Raw genomic sequence first — 16,342 nt, 5'->3', positions numbered from 1 at the left:
CGGTATATTTAAAATAAACCGTCAAAATCTACTCTCATACAAAACACTATTTTCCATGTAAGCCCACACTGCTTTGATTCAGTGAAGATATACATAGATCAGGTATGTCAATTGATGCCCACAGGAGCAAGCGCGCGATTTAGAGCCCAGGAGAGCCTGAGCGCTTTACAGCGGAAAGGAAAGAGACAGACGAAAGAGGTAGTATATGCCTCTTGGTCGGGCTATATTCAGGGATGGCCAGCACTGATTCAATAGATAAAGGCAAGAGAACTTATTAAAACTGTATCCATGTTAATTTTTAGATTTGTCTGAGAAGTATAAGTGCATTATAAGAATGTAAGTTTTAATTTTAATGCTCATTTTTCACAAGTTTGTTCTTTTTTATTCAAAAAAATATTTTCTCAACTTTTCGTATACAAAAGTGAAATTTTCAGGTATAGGCCTATTTATTTAGTAGCCTTACAGAATGTTTTCGTAAATCTAATATACCGTATACACGTATTACTGAAGATAGTGTATTGAAAATTTTGAAAATATTCGCATGGAAATTGTTTGTAAGGAAATGAATTAACAAAGCAACTACTGTTACATCATAAGCAAAAGATACGTGCCCATGTGTTGTAGAAATGTCAGCTCTATATCTTGAGCAGATTTCGAGAAAGTAATTTAATATTCTGATGATAGGAAGTTGCTCACAAATATCACCTTAAAAGCATAATGCGATAAGAGTTTTGTTATGGAATATTAGTTACACTTAAAACACATAAAGCACCTAGGTAATTTTGCTTTGTACTGTAATATTGTTTTGATTAGTTTATTGATTATTTTTATAGGGCTAAAGGTATCATCAATATCAATTCCAACTTGTCATGTCATACTCAATCTCTTTTTTTTGGGATATCACTTTCTTTATGAATGATGTGTTTCATCCACTTAATACAGTATAATATTATACTACTATGGAATTTAAGTGAATATTCCTTCTTAACTCTCTATTATGTTATTAAGATTTAAAACACAAGTGCAATATTAAGAAATCAGTGTTAGTACTTTTTTTTACAAACAATATAGATAATATTAAACAGAAAGAAGCCATATAAAAATAACGACATAAAATTTCACGTTCCGTCTGAAGTTTGTGCACCACTGTTTTCTTAATCCAACAGGTTGCTTATTCATATACACAACCCTTCCTCTTTCCATACTTAGCGCTTGCTGCCCGCGAATGACGTCAAGTTCAGAAAAATGCGCTTTCTTTGACATCACTGACATAGACTTACACGCTGAATAAATGTCGAAAGTGTTTAAACAAAATATATTAATTGCAAAATCATTTCTGTAAATTGCTGAAGAATGTAACAATACATATAATATAAATTAAGTCTGATAACAATTTAACAATTCTGTTAAAGGTAAAATTGGAAAAAGGATCATGCGAAAATCTGGGCAAGACCAGTCTCGAAATAAACGTTGAACCAGACTCTGAGTGCCTTCAGTCACAGCGAGGTAAATATATAACACTGACTTATTTTCATTTCATGTATGTAAGCGAAAACTTCAGATTTTCAATCATTTTTAACCGAATAGATAATCATTAAGTTATTTAGTTTATTTATTTTTAAGCGAAAATGAAAAAGACGTCATTTATAGTTAAATCATAGTCTAGTATATATAGTCACGAAGCTCAATATGTAATAAATATGCATCCATAGATAGTTGCTAACCACTAGGATCGCTACTATTGCCTCATTACAGGCAATGCGAAATAGTACCTGCACACTCTATTGTTCCTAGCAACCTTACAACTCAAGCTTCGTGACTGTATATACTAGACTGTGGTTAAAGCCTGATATTCTCTTGTTTTACAAATGATCACAGCCTGCTAATTTCTAAACATGGCTCACTGATTAAGTTATTTCTTCATTATTTTTTACATAGGTTTCTTGTGGCAATGTTAACTCCCTGTGTCATATAGCCAGAGAAGCACACGATATATGAAATATTTCAAATTAAATTATTATAATATTTAACTTATAACGGTTTATTAAACATCGTATTTGATAAAATATTTTATGCCACATGAGAGTAAACTGATTTCATGAGCTAGTGGAAATTACCAGCTTCGGTTTGCATCCCGTGTGCTAAACACTGGATGAAATTAGCTATCTTTATTCACTTCTATAATAATTCGTATTTTTTGGCGTTGATTTAATAGTTCAAGAAATAAAATATTATAAATGAAATTATTATTTGTAACTTGGTGAAAGGACTGAATTGTTGTCAAAGACGTAAAACAATTAACTATAAGGGCCGTATTCATAAACGAGACTTTGGAGGAAGACTTCCCAAAGTCGACATTCGTAGTAAAGTTTAACTTTGTTAAAAGTCCTATTCATAGACAATACTTCTGAGACTTTGACTTTGACTTTGGTAAGTCGAGATTTGATGAACTTATTCTAATGTTGGCAATCAAAATCACTGCCTTCTAAACGAATTAAATTGATAGTTGAAATAGAGTAGGCATTGCAACAATCAAAGCCATCTTTTGAGTCACAAATCAATGAAACAATTGAACATCAGTACAGGTTAAGCAATTGTTAATAGTTCTTACAGCTTTACATAAGAATAATATTATTCGAGGGCTTATTGTGAAACTAACGTAAGTACAAAAATTGACATTTTTAGGTCTTTACACCAATCGATAATAATTTGTTCTTCTACCTGGCCACAAAAAATTGTAACTCAGTCTTGTATATAACACAATTCATAACTACAAAACGTGATGGTATAGTTTATCTGAAATAGTATTGCCTGTTAAGAATTTTGGGAACAACTGGATAATACCCACGGCAGAGCAATGTCGATAGTCGACGTTACTCGCTGGCCACTAGTCACCAGGCCGTACCGAGCCGTGCCAAACAAAACACAATCGAAGTGGTGGTAGTAAATTTCGCGACTATATTCTTAAATAATTCACTCCATTAGTCAAGTGCAAGACTTCTGGCTTCTGTTGCATTCAAACAATTATAAAATACGATAATTTGGCCCAGGGAGCATCCGTTTTTGACGCAAAGATAATTTGTTTGGCTTGTTTCTTAAATAAAATTACGAAATGGCGTTCCTGTGCTTAACATTTAATAAAAAAAGAAATATAGCAAAACTGTTTTGTCTCGAGACTCTCATCTAAGTCACGTAATAGGTCACGTAATCTACTTCAATATATTTGCGCAAATATATCTTGTAGCTAACAGTGGTGCTATCTCTCAGTAATGTTCAGAACGAAGGAGGTAGAGAGAGAAAAGAAACAAATTTCTCCCTCCAACGACGCCACACACCAACGTCGTGTTCTTATGTTGGCAAGATTGTGTATTTACTTAAATTTGGTGCTAAACGTAACGGCACGGTCCAAAGATACCGTGGGAATTCTCCAGTTTAGCGGAATTTTGTTGTGGGTAAACATCTATTGTAGTTACGTTAGTTTCGCATTAAGCCCTAAAATTATTTCATTGTAAAATAATTTTGTTGTGAAGATATGGAAGATAAGATTCCACCAATAACAGATTATGAAAGAGACATTCTCTGTATGTGTGCAGAAATTACTTACAAATTATCTGAAATCAACATGCAGAAAACATTATTATGACGACTGCATTTCCAACTGTATAACCTATCCTCTATAGAATTAAATAGTAAAAATTAATATTAAGCTATTAATACTTACCTATAGAGTAAAATCGCGATGAAATAAATTGTATTATTTATTGGTGGAACAGATAATCCTCTTTGATTATTCATCAATGAAAGTTTAAACATGACGAGGATATTTAATACCGTTTGTTTATCAAATCTGTACCTTGATTCGAATTTATATTCTACAATAATAATCTAAGGAACATGAGCGGCTTTAATAATCTCCTAGATATCTTCAATATTCTCGACAAATTCAACAATTTCCCAAATATCAGTCATTTTCCTGTTGCCCACGAACCAAAGTCGAAGTCTAGATTTTCGGCGACTTCGAAGTAAAGTCACGATTGAAGTTTACTTTCCTCAAAGTGTCGACTGTGAATAGGAAAATGGTGACTTTGTACTTTCCAAAGTCAACTTTGGTCCAAAGTCTCGTCTATGAATACGACCCTAAATTATCATCCTTATAACGATTTTTTTCTTATAAATTAGGTGATGGACGATTAAGATAAATCTAAAGGCCCTATTGACTTGTACTGTAATACTCTACTCCATAAGAACTTTATTCTCAGTTACAAGAAATAAAAGTTGAATAAGTTCTTCCCCACAAAAAAGCTGTCACCCCCTCTGGACAGAGAACACAGAAGTTCAATCCGTAATGAAAATTTCTCATTAGTCAGAACTATGCTTACGTGATTTACAAACAGTACACAATCGTGGAGCGCTGAAGTATACGACAGAATATGAGGAAATGGCGTCGTTGTTATGTTTCCATGGTTACCAAGTATCTTTGCAGTTATGTTTATGTTTTCATCGTGAATGTTATTTATTTTTCCGTAACGTTTACAGTTTTAAGTTAACGCTTACGTTATGTTTAATTTTCATTGTGAATGAGCGTAGGCATGTGATAGATATGTGAGCTATTAACAGTCTGCAGTGTGTTAGTATGAATGACATAAGTGGAGCAATGCACCGTCTCCCTGAAATCTCCAGATGACCTCCACTGTCTCCATACCTATTTAGCACTGTTTTGAAATTGTTTTATTTTTTCAGATCCTCCGAGACCGTTTTACGAGCTTGTCCCTGGATTGGGATATTACAAATTCCACAACCGGGGTATGACCTGGTTCAATGCCAAGTTGGCCTGTGAGTCGGAGGGAGCCCATCTGGCTATCATCAACTCCCGCAAGGAAGTGGATGTCCTGAAGGAACTAAGGGATCGTCTGCCCTTCTTGTACAATGGCGACTGGAGGGATGATACTGTATACATCGGCATTACCGATAAAGAAGTGGAAAATACTTGGGTCACGATTTTTGGTAAGTAGCATGCGAATATCCAGTCACTACAAGACTATCAGCTTGTTCAGGCAGCTGCACATTGAACTGTATTTACATTTTGAAACTACTATAAAATATATATCACATAATATGTATGTTCAGTATGTACAGTCTGATGCGTTTGGACGTGGATAATATTAATTTATTATTTTAAAGCTATTATGGTAATAGGAAAAATTTCTTGCTGGTTATATTATGATTAAGGGCCGTATTCATAAACGATACTTTGGATGAAGACTTTCCAAAGTCGACTTTCGTAGTAAAGTTTAACTTTGTTGAAACCACTATTCATAGACAATACTTCTGAGACTTTGACTTTGACTTCGGTAAGTAGAGATTTGACGATCTTGTTCTAATGTTGGCAATCACAATCACTGCCTTCTAAACGAATTAAATTAATAGATGGTTGAAATAGAGTAGGCATTGCCACAGTCAAAGCCATCTTTTGAGTCACAAATCAATGAAACAATTGAACATCGGTACATGTTAAGCAATTGTTAACCGTTCTTGCAGCTTTACATAAGAATAATATTATTTGAGGGCTTATTGTGAAACTAACGTAAGTACAAAAATTGACATTTTTAGGTCTTTACACCAATCGATAATAATTTGTTCTTCTACCTGGCCACAAAAAATCGTAACTCAGTTCGAACAGTCTTGTATATAACACAATTCATAACTACAAAACATGATGGTATAGTTTATCTGAAATAGTATTGCCTGTTAAGAATTTTGTTGTGAATAAAACATCGATTGTAGTTAGATTAGTTTCACAATAAGCCCTCAAATTATTTCACTGTAAAATAATTTTATTCTGAAGATATAGATGATAACAAAATGCCATCAATGACAGACTATGAAAGAGACATATTATCCTGCTGACAGTTGGCATAGTTATTCCGTGCATATCTGCAGAAACTACTTAAAAATGATCTTAAATCAATATGCAGAAAACAGTATTAAGACGACCGCAAGAATTGTAAATTAACTGCATATCGAACTATATAACCTATCCTCTATAGAATTAAATAGTAAGAATCAATATTAAGCTATCAATCCTTACCTACAGCGTAAACTCGCGATGAAATAAGTTGTATTTATTGGCGGAACAGATAATCCTCTTTGATTATTCATCAATGAAAGTTGAAACATGACGAAGATAAATTTAAGAGGCATGATGGGGCCGATAAGCTAATTACTATAAATGACAATTTATTACATGTGCCGTCTATGCTTATCATAGACGGCACATGTAATAAATTGTCATTTATATGACGAAGATATTTAATACTGTTTGTTTATCAAATCTGTACCTTGATTTGAATTTATAATCTATAATAATACGCTAAGGAACATGAGCAGCTTTAATAATCTCCTAGATGTCTTCAATATTCTCGGAAAATTCAACAATTTCCTAAATATCAGGCATTTTCCTTATGTCCACGAACAAAAGTCGAAGTCAAAGTCTAGATTTTCGGCGACTTCGATGTAAAGTCACGATTCAAGTTTACTTTCCTCAAAGTGTCGACTGTGAATAGGAAAATGGTGACTTTGTACTTTCCAAAGTCAACTTTGGTCCAAAGTCTCGTCTATGAATACGACCCTAAACTACTTTATATAATACTAAAAGTGGCAGTATTTAGGCCTGCTGTAACCTAACTTATGAACTTTATTTCCTTACTGCTTTTTTTTTTTTACATATTAATATTATGCGCATATAAGACTCCTCATACCTTTTTGCATTAAAGAAGAGGAAAAGGGGGATCTAATATGCGAGTAAGTAAGTATATTTTATAAATAGGCACAGCTCTTCAATGAAGAGATTACGGACCAACATTTTTAAGTCTGAGAAATCTCTTCAAAATAGGCGCAGCTAGTATTTCACTTGTTTATTTTGCAGGCGAGCCGCTCAGCAGAACAGGATTCAGCGAGTGGGATGTGGGGTTGCCTAACAAGGGAGTCAAGGGGAACTGCGGGATCTTCAGGCCGAGCACTGCGAAGCTACACGACTGCGACTGCAATGCCGTCATCGGATTCTACTGCGAGCGGGAGTTGTGAGGTCTGCCGTGCGCACAATGGCGGAGTTTTTCTTCTTCTTCTTCTTCATTCCACTAGCACAGCGTTTCTTAAACTTCTCTGAAGTGAGGACCACTTTTTTAAGTCAGAACAGTTCCGCGGACCACCGTACTCTTGTTCCCTTCGAAAGTAAATGTATAATTTTTGTAGCATATTTTAATACCAGTTTACTTATATTTTAAACTAGCCGTACCCGTGCGCTCCGCTGCACCCGTTAGAAATAAATATAAAGTAATTACATAATTAAAATAGAACGTTTGATCCAGGGAACATTCGTGTTTGATAGACGGATAAATCGTTTAATATGTTACTTAATTTAAATTGCATTTAAAATATTAAAATGCGATCATTTTGATCCAGAGACACTCATTTGGTGCAATGACAATTCCTTTAACATGTTTCTTAATTGTTATTACCCATTATTTTTGGAAAAGCGAAAATTAACAGAAAAATTTTGACTACAGATTTATTATTATGTTTATATTATATTATATTATGAAAAAGTGTGTTGATAACGGATGTACTCGAATTAGAAAGTTTTTAATTTGTTGTGGGAGCTCTTGAATCTCAGGAGGAACAGCTTTTACAACAGGGCAACATAATCTGCTTGGCTCATTACCCAATTTTTTTGCATTGCATTTATTGCATATATATTTTATGTATTTCAACACGATTCAATTGAGCATAGTTAAAATTTGAATTATAAAATAATGGATTGCTAAGCTAACGTACTATTACTGCATAATAAATCAATACACTCTCGTTGTTCGTTAATTCTCTGAGATAAAAATGTATATGTTCATAAACATTATTATAAGAAATACAGGAAATGAATATACAGAATAACCTATCAAGTTTTCTGTGCATAAGAAGCTATTTTAATCTTACCTGTCCTCGATTCACTCACAAGTTACTGTAATAACATTATAGCATTATGTCCATCCAGAGAAACTACACTTTCCAATGATGAAATAATAATTAATTATACAAATCGGTTAATTTAGCTTCCGATATTACTTCATACAAACACAGAAACATTGTCTGTACGCTATGTTTCATAGCTTTCGATTGTTGTGTCCAAGGCCCCTTATAGACGAAGTCATTTGTTTTTTATTTCAATACACCGCCTTAGATGGCAGTTATTTTAATTTTAAAACTCATTTATCTCATTAAATATCAGTCCTATCAAACTTTTTCAGACAATAAAACTTATCAGAAATCATTTTTGAAGAAACTTCTGTTATGTAACATATTTCACAAAAATCAATAATAAGCGAGATAATTTCGATTTATTTAATTCAGGCCCCCTTATAACCCCCCTTTTAAATAACGTATTTTGAATGCCATATAGCCTATAATCTAAGTTACAACGAACTTAATTTATATTCCAATTTTCATCGAAATCCGTTCAGCCATTATCGCGTGAAAAGGTAACAAACATACAGACAGACATACAAACAAAAATTTCAAAAAAGCGATTTTCGGTTCAGAGTGGTTAATTATACATGTTAGGACCAATTATTTTTGGAAAATCAAAAATTACCAGAAAAATTTCGGCTACAGATTTATTATTAGTATAGATTAGAATTAATTAATTAAAATTAATTTAATTAAATTAATTTTATATTAGTGTTAGCTAATTAAGTTAATGTTAATGGAAGAAAATTCATTTTCGTTTTTTTAATAATCAAGGCTATTCGAGTTTGGATAATCTTTAACTTGTTAACTAAAAAAAAAAATGTTTGGTACTCACATTAATGAGATGAATGAGCGTGTCGATTCTTGCACAGTTGTTCTAGGCCTATTTTTGAATGACTAGATATTTATTTAATGGCACTAGAATCACTGATATTAACCTCTTCCCTTACTACTGGGTGTTCAATTCAAAGTGTGTCATGACGTCACTGTTGTTGAGTCACCGATTTGAAGCGAGTTTCAGCTTATATGTCAGAGAAGTTGCCTATTATTCAAGGCGTTCTTCAATCTGAACTTGAGAACGTGTACGGTATAACTTGAACGTCGTAGCAACAGATGGCGGTCTGTACGGTCTGTGTGCTACCATAACCTCTTTCGAACTGTGTTTTGCGCCGGCAAGTCGTATGCAGGGTATTTGTTATCATCGGTTGCGTACGGTAACATTCCACAACACAAATCAAATACTCCTTGTCCATGTTGACCGTCGAAGTTAATGTCAACAAATACGTTAGTAATCGTCTTAACCCTCTCCCCATATCCCGATAGTACGTATTTCCAACAGTTCACATTCCTGCCACTACTGGCGTTATCGTACGCATCGGTACGTACTCTTCAGAATGAACGCCGTACTTGCTAGGCAACTTCTCTGCCTCCTAGGTAATACACCTTTGAGGAAGTGTAGGAAGATTGAATTCTCTAGGCTCATCGGCTAACCACATGACGGCATACAGCGAGCCATGACACACTTTGAACTGAACAACCAGTATATATTTTACCAGTTTTGTGGAAAAAAAAGTGTCATATTTTTTTATTTTCGTAAAGAGGTAATTCAATATTGCAGAATCACTGTACATCACTAATTTTGTTACACACCTAAAAAATCACTATGAAATAGACATACGTTCACACCTGAATTATTATCCCGAGTTATCTCGTGTACCTTGATTCCAGCTCTGGTAGTTGTCCCACTTTGATTTTCTCCTGAACTATTTACCAACTTATGTTTTTTTATGGATTAATTTATGAGGTACAATACCAGTGCTGTTATCAAGGTGTTAAATGTTGCTTGTCGTGTGATAGACTCGAAAGCAGGGTATTACGCACAGTGGCACATTGCATTCCGGACAGTAGTATCTGCTCTCCTATATGAGAGCGTTTTGGGAAGAATGGTGTAGCAGTCACTGAATATTTGTACCAGTACATCTGTTCTTCAGGTTTGTGAATAATGTTCTGCAGTATCACTATGCCCAAAAGTACACGTATTTCAGAGTCTGTAGTAGGCCGCCACGAATTATTTTCAGCATTCTGTGAACACTTATTAGCATGCCGAATCGTCTCCTCGAATATAATGTTGATGAGGTCATTATTAAAGAATAATTAAAAAAATAGAGAATTATCGTTATCAGAAACTGTTAAAATTTCAGGGAATGGGGAGGTGCAGAAGAAATGGTGCCAGATGTCTTCTATTCAAACCACTGTCGAAAAGACGCGACATCAACTGATCTGAATTTGTTCGTTGGTCTATAACTTCGTCCTCTGATACCGATGTTTCATTTCCTAATCTTCTACAGGAATATATTCCTGGTCAAAAGTTTCGGAATCACTAACTTGATCCATCTTTACACAAAACAGCACAAAAAACACGAAACACAAACAGAAACCTCCAAAACTAACTAGCATCTACTCACTACTGTGTGTGAATGCTGTATGAGCATAGAATTCCACTCGCAAGGAAGAAGTACAAAAAACACCACCAGATATAACAATGTCACTAACTTCTGTAGCCATCTAGTGAGGAAAAGGTTAATGAAAGAATGGAAAAGTATATATTCGGGATATAATCCTTAGCAGCGAAAATGGGACTCAAATGAGTTAACTCGGGTTAATAAATTTTGACACAAGATAGCAATCCGAGTTAACTCGGGTTAATCAGGGAAGTGGTTAATACCGTCACACACAGCTTCAGAACTATTAGCAGTGCCTAAATGAAGCGTATCATCACGTTCCTTTCTTTGCAAGGATCCGGATCGAAGCCAGTTTTTCATTACGTATAATGGCCACTATTTAACAGAGACATAGACTACTAACTAGCGTGTACCACATAAGAAAGATTTAAAGTCGTAAATACATGAAAAGGTTCGATACTTTGGTCCTCTGTAATGAATTCTGGTGGTCCCTGGCTGGGTTACAAGTGCAGCACCAGAAATGCAGGGAAAAGATGTTGAGAAACACCACGTTCATAGTGCTTTAAATCCCTCTTTTGTTGCTGAGAGTAGCGTGGGAAGTCGATAGACGGATAGGGTAATAATTTCATAAAATGTCCGTACTGGGAGAAAAAGTGAAAGCGATTGCCATGTGTAATTTCCAATCTCTGAGATTTTCAGTTATAATGTAATACGCAATTCGTTTGAATTTTATTTTTTCTTCTGTCTTTTTTGAAGGACCACAAGGGCAGACCTCGAAGACCACAGGTGGTCCGCGTACCATAGTTTGAGAAACGCTGCTCTAGCACATTTCACGACATCATCTTCGTTACAAAAATAAAAAGAGACAGAAGATTTATCGAATCCGTAGCCTGTTGTTGCGTGAAACGTTTATGCTGTTTTTGATTGTTATTGTGAGCATGGTTGAGTTTGTAAGGATGTTTGGGATTTCAAATAAACGCTTCATATTTCTTTTTATTTCTGTCTTTATACGCAGTACCGGATTTAGGCCTAGGCAACCTAGGCAGTTGCCTAGAGCGATATTTTCTCTTTCTCTCTCTCCATCTCTTCCTTTTTCCTTTCCCTTTTTCATTTTTATTTTACAGTGATTTTTTTTTAAACACTCGTTGGTAAATCTTTTTTGAAGTTTGTTCTTGAACACCTTGTGGAAGTCGGATATAGTTTTATTAGCGCATTGTCACGGTCGCGGCGAGAGTAAAAGGAAAGTGTACAACTGTATAATTAATTAATGCCGGTATCACGTTATTACTCTATGAAACTGCTTAAATTTAACTGCTTATAGTACAGACCTTTGTAATGCCTCACTTTGACTATTGTGATGTTTTATATAGCGACCTAAGTGCTGAACTTTCTCAAAAACTTCAACGTATACATAATGTCTGCGTCCGATTTATTTTCAATATCCGCCGACATGATCATATATCGGAATATTTTCTACGACTCTCCTGGCTCCGCTTGCAAGATCGACGTTTAGCACATTCTCTTTGCCTGCTATATCGAATTATACATGATTCCACACCCAACTACCTTACCTGTCGGTGTACTCTCCTATAGTCCCGTCGCTCTAATTTCCGGCAGCCAATCGCATTGCACATCAGCTACATTTAAACGTGTGCGTCTTGTGATTCGCTTATGAAGACGTTATTCATTTGTTAAGGCTCGATAAATACTTAATATAATCGCCCGCCATTTTGGCTCTTTCGTTGGCGTTCGCAGAAAGCACACGAAGACGTTATTTGCCGCTCAATTATTTGCTGAATTACAGTGCGTTTGATTTATTATCATAGGAGCTACGACATGACAATGTTTAACGGTGTGGCAAATAGATTCCTCGTATGGTAGCTCGGGAACGAAAGAACAAAAATGGCGAACGATACTACCTACCTAGACTTTATAGAGCCTTCACTTCCTAAGACGTAAGCAAAGAGGCGGAGTGACGCCGGAAATAACAGCGTCGCGACTATAGCTTCACATCATAATCGTAATACATGTTGACAGCACAATCTGTTGCTATCAATACCACGTCATCAGACATCTCTGTACTCAAGTTCTTTCTCAATAGCCATGGCCCGCTCATGGAATTCGCTGCCGCTGGAAATCAGGGGTAGTCTTAGTCCTCAGTTGTTTAAAATTAGGTTGTTTAGAAATATTTTAAATGCACAGAATTAGTTTTTTTATGTATAATTTTTATTTATTATCATTATTATTATTATTATTATTATTATTGTTATTATTATTATTATTTTACACAGCCAAGGTTCCATTAACACTAATATCTAGGTAATTGTATTGTCTCAATGTAACACGTGCTGTGCCGATCATACTAAATCTACTATTCCTTTAGTTGTGAGATTATATTCACATGTATTAATTATTTTTTTTAAGTTAATACTGTATACTGGAATGTATTTTCCTGTTTGTGATTATGTATTCAGTCTCTTTTTTTTATTATATATATTTTTTTATTATTGTTATTTTAAAGTTAATATACTGATTGTGTATATGTATTCAATCTCTCTTTTTTACATAATTATGTTTATTATTATTTTTAAGTTAATATTTGTATACCGGTATGTATTTTTCTGTATGTGATTTGATCTGGTTGAGTGGAAGAGAAGGCCTGATGGCCTTAACTCTGCCAAGGAATATAAAACTATTATTATTATTATTATTATTATTATTATTATTATTATATAAACACGAATGAATTGTTGAAAATCAAATATTATTTATTATTTATCGCTATGAAATTAAATTAAATTGTGTTTTATTTAACGACGTTCGCAACTACCGAAGTTATATCTGCGCCGCTTATCGCTATGAATAGTAACCACAACTCTCAGTTACATTTCCAATATAATATATCGTCAACAATACTATTGAATCACTTTCTAGCATGTGCACTATATAATTCGATATGAAAGATTTATTCCGTGAAGAGTTCCAGTTTATTTTTCAATTTACTTTATACTTCCTATCGAAATAAGAAATATTCGTAATAATTATACCACCAACAAAACCAATGTTTAAAAATAAACCACAGCCTGCCTTTCACAAATAAATTTTGTTTCAACAATGAATAAATTTGAATATATTTCTTTGCATCGAGTCCGATGTGCTTCGTCAGATCGACTTTGATGACATCATCAATGATTTCTCTGTGAAGAAAGTGCGAAGGAAATCTTTATAATTCGCAAGTAAGATGTAGGGGAGAAGTGGGTACAGTAAGACAGGGAGAACAGTGAGACATTTTTTATTAGATGATAAATTTTGATGTTGAGATGTTGGTAACAGTGGAGTTGTATGTTACATGAGTAAAGTAACAGTATTTTCATACTCGGTTGATTCTAGTTATAAAGGTGAGTGATGAAAAAATAATTCGCAATTTTTGATTCTAGAAGTAAAATTTTGGCTTGTGTTTAATGAAGGTTATATTGGATATACAAATGAGATATAAATATGAATATTTTGTTACCTAATACTATGGTATTTGAGATTATGCTTGGCAAAGTTTCGTCTTTCTTGTTTTAATTTTGAAGTGATGGCGTCATTTTTAAATGAACTATGCGTAAAGGGAACAGTGAGGCATGCCATTGAAGGGTACACTGAGACGTCTCACTGTTCCCATGTACCAATTTATTTTATTGGGTTATTTTACGACGCTGTATCAACATCTAGGTTATTTAGCGTCTGAATGATATGAAGGTGATAATGCCAGGTAACTTGCCCCGACCGGGATTCGAACCCGGGCCACCTGGTTTCGCGGCCAGACGCGCTGACCGTTACTCCACAGGTGTGGACCCCATGTACCAATGATTTGCAAAAACAAACTGTAATAATACTACATTTACCAGTAACTAACATTAAAAATGAACATACTAGTAACCAATTTAGGAACTGTAGCTTAAAATAATGGATACATTACATTTTAATGGTTTCATAAATAAAAAATTATTCACAAAATTTAAGAAAATGTTAAAAAATAATAAAGAATTACATTAAACTTTTATAATTATTAGCTTTGTTGTCACAAAAAATTAATTTCATTTTTTCGCAAAAGTTTGAAATGCCATGGAAAATTCACTTTTCCAAATGTTCCAGATGTTTCAATGGTTTCGAAGTCAGACATCAAAATGATTCTAAATAAGCCTACAGAACATGTCAAGATATAGAGACAACAAGTTTTTGTTTTATTTTGAAATAAATGTAAATCATTTCAATGTCCGTTAATAGACACTGTGGCGTCTCACTGTACCCTCCTGAATGGGAACAGTGAGACATTTGCATTTTTATGACAAACACGTATTGTACATTATGTCCTTTATCTATTAACATTTTTGTTTATGAATTATTATACTCCATGTTTTAACGTCTATTTGTATTGCACTTGATTTTAAAAATACTTGAATTATCACTTGCATACATATGTCTTAATATTTTGTGTCTCACTGTACCCACTACTCCCCTATATATTTTGATTCCAGTAATTTATTGTTTTCTGCATTGTAACATTTCATTTAAAACTAATTTAAACTAAACATGACCTGTATAATAGCTGCTCATAAACTGTTTGTGGGAGTATGGGGGTGGCAAATTTTAGCATTGCCTAGGGGCGGCATTGTACCTAAATCCGACAGAGTATGGCGACTGCCAACTCTCCCTATTTCCCAGGATCTCACGTATTTGCTCCTAATTTTAACAGTCTCCCGGCTCCCGTATCTTTCTTTTCTTCGAGAATATTTCTCCCTTATTTTTGCATAATGTAAAAATTTTCATTCGAAACATTTGATTTTGCCGCGAATGATGATGATTTATATGATGAATTTTGAGATGTACCAAAATGTACAAGCCTTGAACTGAACTCTCCATTACTGGAATGACTGCCAAGAGTGAATTTAATATATGGAAGGATCGGAGTGAAACCAAGTGTTACAATACATTGTTATTACGAACTTGTAGACCTGTTGACGACTTTGATAATCAACATTTTATGTCTTGTAACCCACATGTATTCTCCTATTAGTATATTAACTGTATAATATATCTCAAGTGAATTAATCGTCGTATTTATCTCGGGCATTATAAATTGTGTGTGTGTGAGTGTGTATATTCCCCTTATGTTTTGTAACTGATTTTGATTACGTGTAATTTTCTACTTTATATTATATATTACATAACCGATCTTGACTATTTGTAATTTTATATTATGTAACTGATCTTGACTATTGTAATTTTCTACTATATTTTATGTAATTTCTAAGGTATTTTCTTTTGTGTTGTTTTGTAATCAAATTTTGTATTTCATGTATATTATTGAAACCTGGTTGAGTGGAAGAGAAGGCCTCATGGCCTTAATTCTGCCAGACAAAATAAACCTACTACTACTACTACTACTACTACTACTACTACTACTACTACTACTACTACTACTACTACTACTATTGTTACTAGGTATGATAACTCAAATTTTTTGGGTAGGCTAAGCCTCAAAACCCTCTTAAGAGTTTCGCCACTGCTATTCTGGCCAAATATCCCGCGCCGTAGCGTCGTGGTCTACGGCATCCATGCCTAGGACTCGCGTTACGGAATTCGCGCTGGTTCAGTCCTAATGGGGAAGGAAGTTCCTCAAGAAATTTCGGCCAGTGTTTGGGACCGGTGCCCATCCTACATCGTGATGAATTTGAGGAGGTACCATAGGTAGTAAAATAGCGCCTGGAGGGGATCATCGTGCTAACCACACGATACCTCCGTTTTGGTTGGATGATCGTTCACCTCTGCTGAAGCATGTGGACAACAGCAGGCTGATCAGCCGTGGCCCTTCG

The 16,342-nt window shown here is 34.5% G+C and overlaps 1 protein-coding gene across 2 annotated transcripts in view; it reads left to right on the top strand.

The window, feature by feature from the left end:
* LOC138715593 (uncharacterized) overlaps positions 1 to 4,861 on the top strand; it is a 131,024-nt gene extending 126,163 nt beyond the window's left edge. The window contains exon 11 of one of the 2 annotated variants that reach the window (XR_011336515.1): positions 4,741 to 4,861. The gene's annotated coding sequence lies outside the window, so the exon portion shown is untranslated. Of the gene's footprint in view, positions 1 to 1,412; positions 1,507 to 4,740 lie in introns of those variants that run through there. The other variant, XR_011336511.1, reaches the window with a different exon arrangement.
* Positions 4,862 to 16,342: the final 11,481 nt, after the last annotated feature.

This window comes from Periplaneta americana, chromosome 2, assembly GCF_040183065.1.
Source record: "Periplaneta americana isolate PAMFEO1 chromosome 2, P.americana_PAMFEO1_priV1, whole genome shotgun sequence".
In the NCBI taxonomy this organism is placed as follows: Eukaryota; Metazoa; Arthropoda; class Insecta; order Blattodea; family Blattidae; genus Periplaneta; species Periplaneta americana.
The sequence above is the reverse complement of the archived record's forward strand: the minus strand, read 5'-3'. Positions and strand labels throughout refer to the sequence as shown.